At 38.2% G+C, this 4994-nt stretch overlaps 1 protein-coding gene across 1 annotated transcript in view; it reads left to right on the plus strand.

The window, feature by feature from the left end:
• Positions 1-4994, plus strand: part of DCDC5 (doublecortin domain containing 5) — a 68774-nt gene that overhangs the window by 49466 nt on the left and 14314 nt on the right. The window lies entirely within an intron of this gene.

Consider the following 4994-nt stretch of genomic DNA (forward strand, 5'->3'; position numbering starts at 1 on the left):
TCTTCCTACCCAGAGTCCTGGAACTGCAGCCAGCTTTTCACTTAGCAAAGGTTAAAATATCGACTAAGAAAAAGATGAACAGCAATTTATTTATTGTTTGCAATATCAAGGATATAATTCTTAAGTTTGATATTTTGTCTTAGTCTTTAAAAACTTTAGGCACATAAATGGATTTTGGTAGACTTTCTAAACGTCGTAACTGTTTCAGTGATATCTCAAAAAGTTGTTTGTTTTTTTAATTTTGTGAAATGTTTTTATAAATTGTGGGAGACAAGAGAAAGTCTCATAAAGGTGAGATATTGGTAGGGGTGGAGGGAAAACGCAATGGTGCAATAGACTGGCCTGGAGGAGTTCAAGTAGGTTGCCAAGGGCATCTGGAGTAGTAGGCGCATCTCCGCATCGCATCTCTGAGGAGTTCTGCTCCTGAAAGTGGTCTAGACTCAGAGTGTCCCAGAGACCATTCCGGTTTGACAGGGACTTTAAATAAGATCTTGGAAGCAGTCACATCTCAGAAGGGGACAACCAATTTGCTATACTTGAGAAAGGAGATTTAAAAACCAAGTAAGGACACTTCATATATATAGGGGGGAAAAGAAAATGGATTTTAAAAAGAGAATGAAAACTTTTTCAGGAGAGAACATTCTAGAATAGGCTCTATAACAAAGCTGAAATGTTTCTTCCGTGTTGATTTCAATGAAAAATCTCAATTTGTATTGTAATTGCTAAGTCTTAAAATGCACCAATCCATTGCAACTAGAACTGATACATTAGTGAGGGAAAATGAAATGATAAATAAACAGACCAAGGGTAGAAAAGGGACCATAGGATTAAAGATAGCCTATCAGACTCAGGAAGGCAAAAACTTATAATAACTTTTACATAAATATCATATATACGGTGGAGGAATGACTTTTTGGCTTGTGACCCTTTGTAGCATATAAAATTCACTTCATAAATATTATTCCATGATCATGCAATTTTTTATGAACTTTGTACATGAAGGGCTAGATGCTATAAGGTATTATTTTAACTTATGAATGTGAAAAGATTTTGAAAACTTTATACTGCAGTATAATCCACAGGTTAATTCAATAGTGGTGGCAGTAGTAAGAGGAATAAAATAACACATGTCTATGCTCACATTAAATTAATATTTCGAGTTGGCAAAGCATTGAAAATGTATCAAGATTTACTTGGGTGTGTAGAGAAACAGGCACTCCTATTGACAGAAGTACAACTTTTGGAGGACAACATGGCCCCTAATAAGAAAACTAGAGGCCCGATGCACGAAAATTCATGCAAGAGTAAGTCTTCCTTCCCCCAGCTGCTGGCACCAGCTTCCCTCAGGCACCCGGGACCCAAGCTTCCCTCCTCCAGCTGCTAGCAGGCACCCAGAACCCTAGCCCTAACTGGTTTGGCTCAGCAGATAGAGCGCTCTGGCTGGCTTCCCTCGGGCCTCAGCTTCATCAGGAAGGATGTCCGGAAGACATCTGGTCTAATTAGCATATCACCCTTTTATTATTATAGATGTACTTCTGAACTTTATCCCAAGAATATTTTCACAAATTTATGCAAGGGTTGTTTAGTAAGAATATATATCACAGTTATTTATAATACAGATGGATTCAAAATAATTTAAACATTCATAAACAGAGAGTTGGTTAAATGGATTATAGTATATAGGATCGACTACTATAACTAAAAATCAACTTTAGAAAAAATAATGACAATAAACATGTTTAAGATATGCTAAGTGAAAGAAGCAAAATCTACAGCATGTGGAGTTGAATTCTATATACATACATGAATACCTCTAGAAAAACAGACTGGGAGGATTTTATTTTGAGGAGTATTTTCTGGATGGTTTTATTATTGGTGACCTAATAAATTTGGTATTGTTTTCTTGTGTGTTTTTCTGTGTGTTCCATATTTTGTTGTGTTGAACATAGATTGTCTTTGTGAGAGAAATATGTTTGCTAAGGGAGCTAGCATTCGTTTTGGAGAAGTATTAACAGCAGGTGACATGGTCAATCCAGTAGTGCAGGTAGAGGTTCAATAGTTCAGAGAAAGGAACACTGCCCATCTGGGATGAAGGAGAGGCTCCGAGAGGAATTATCGACACTGTTGATGGAACTTGAGAAATGGGCAAGATTCAATATCTTAGGCAGAAAAAGTAGTAACAAGGATGAGAGGTACCACACACAAAGATATGGGTGTTAGAATGCATAAATCATATTAGATAGATGGTCCTTAAACTGACATGTAGGGAGAGATACATACAACTGGAGAGATTGTTTAAAAGCATACGGTGGATCCCACATACTATCGGTATTAGTCTACTTGGATTGCCATAACAAAATACTACCACAGATGGGAGTGGGAGGAATTAAACAGAAATTTATTTCTCAGGGCTCTGGAGGCTGAGAAGTCTGAAATCAGGCTGGCAACAGGGTTGGATTATGACAAGGCCTCTCTTTCTGGCTTGCAAACAGCCACCTTCTCCCTGCTGTGTGTCCTCACAGAGCCTTACCTCTGTTCAGGCATGGAAAGGAGGGAGAAAAAAGCTCTAGCAGCTCTTCTTCCTCTCATAAGGTCACAGTTCCGTGGGATTAGTGCCCCACCCTTAACCTCAGTTAACCATAATTATCTGCTTAAAGGCCCTTTCTCCAAATATAGTCACATTGTGTGTTAGGGCTTCAACTTATGAGTTTAGAGGATGACACAATTCAATCCATCACACTACCCCCAACTAAAGTGCTTGAACCACTAGTTGTCTCTGAATAAGGAAATGATATAATGAAAGCAATATTTTGGGGAGATTAATGTGGCTTAATAGAAAGATACTTAGGAGATGCCTAGAAAGTTTTCGGCACGTTGTTTCTCTTTTGCTTTATTTTTTTATAATGTTTTTATTGATTTTTAGGAGAGGGCAAGGGTGCGGGATAGATGAAAACATCAATGAGAGAGAAATATCATCGATCCGCTGCCTCCTACATGCCCCCTACTGGGGATCACGCCAGTAGGGGACATGTCAGATCAGCAGTTGAGTGTTGGTTCATGGGTCAACACTCAACTGCTGAGCCACACTGGCCCAGCCTTTGCTTTATTTATTTAAGTTATTTCTTATTGCTTTCCTTTCCTTTTCCATGTCCTTTATTCTTGTTTTTAGGCTCCTGCCTAAGGTTCTCTGTGATCAGTTGGAAATGTGTCATCTCAGGCTATCAGGCTGTCAAGAATACTTCTACAGAGGGGACTTGTGTGTGAAACAAATGCACAATGGGAAGAGTTGGGCTCAGATTTCCCTGGGGGAATCTGGCTAATGTCATCAATTCCAGAGAAGCTAGAAGTTTCAGTGGTTGGCACTTTTGCCAGAAGAATGAGGAACAGGACACATTTCAAAGAGCTTCCCTCTACACTCTGTAATGAAGCCCCTAGACAGTATTTGAATCCCATCTAATGCAGGCTTTTCCTCAACTTGTTTCACTGCTGTGGCCATTCTGGATGATTTAACCACATCCTACCTACCCACTCTTTGAACATTGCTAAAGCAGCTCTCATCTCCAACTGCTTTAGGCTCATCTGTCATCCATGCACCAAGGTGGCTTCCTCACCGGATTACTGGCTCTTTCTTCAGGGCCGACATCTTTCTCTGATTTATGATTGCTCAGACCCCTCCTTCTATCGACCGGAAGCATTCATCTTCTCCCATTCCTGCAACATCTCTCCTATTCTACAGAATCTCAAAGTCAGTGTGTTCTCTCTTGGCCAGGGACAGTGTTGAATGTATGAGTGGAAGCTGAAAGAATGAGAAACAGCTCCCTTTGATTTGTAGGGCAAGTACCTCTTGCCCACAGGGAATATGCAATAGTTCAATGATGCCTATGGGCCCCACCCTGAGAAGATTGGGTCTAGGAAAATTAAACTCACAAAATAGATTGTGGGAGAGAAATGATGCATAGAACATTGTTCCTTTGTTCTGAGCTTTTGTTATGGCAGAAATTACAAACATTAAAGATCATATGCTGACTAGATATTTTAGAATTTAATTTTGTTGAAAATACTTTATTTTCAAATTTATTTTTTAAAAGAGTTCTGTAAACTCAATGAATTTGTCTCATGTAAACAGATCTTTGTGAAAACCAAATGAAATAGTGATATATTTAATTCATATTTTGCACTTGGTATATATTTTTCTTAAATAATGTTCATTTCTCTGATTAGAGGGAAACATAACCTCTATAGAATTGTGACATTTTAGTGGTAAAGTAGTAAAAAATATAAGCAGTACCTTTATGTGGGATCTTTTCAAGCATCACAAGTTTCTTCCAGAGATCTACCAATACATATTTCTAGGACACAACTAGAGCAGAAAAAAAAAAATGAGTAACTTCTATGAATTGAAGTATGTACCCTTAACATTTTTATCTTGAGGCCGTACAATGTGACTATATCTGAAGGGAGAATTTTAAGAGGCAATGGAAGTGAAATAATGTTTTAAGGGTGGAGCCCTAATCTGATAGGATTTGTAGCCTTATCAGAAGAGGAAAAGAGAGATTTCTCTCTTCTCCTACCGTGTGAGGACACAAGAGAGCAGCTGTCTGAAAGCCAGGGAGAGAGCTCTCACCAGAAAGTGAATCAGCCAGCCAGCACCTGGATCTTAGACTTCCCTGCCTCCAGAACTGTGAGAATTAAATTTGGACCATGTAAGCCACTCAGTATATGGTATTTGTTTTGGGACCCCAAGCAGTCTAAGACAGTGACTATTGTGGAAATTTTAGAAAAATTGTGAAGGGAAGCCATATGAATCTATTACAAGTGAAGTTTTTGGTTCTCTGAATAACATTCTGTTTTCTAATTATAAAACAGTATATAGACATTGTATTAAAATTAGAAAAAGAAAAGACACCAAGAAGGAAATGAAAATTCTGTCAAAAAACAAAAATCTAATTTTAGTAGATATATTTATGTGGTTACTATAGAGTCATAATTTTTTT

This window comes from Myotis davidii, unplaced genomic scaffold (assembly GCF_000327345.1).
Source record: "Myotis davidii unplaced genomic scaffold, ASM32734v1 scaffold330, whole genome shotgun sequence".
NCBI classification, from domain to species: Eukaryota; Metazoa; Chordata; class Mammalia; order Chiroptera; family Vespertilionidae; genus Myotis; species Myotis davidii.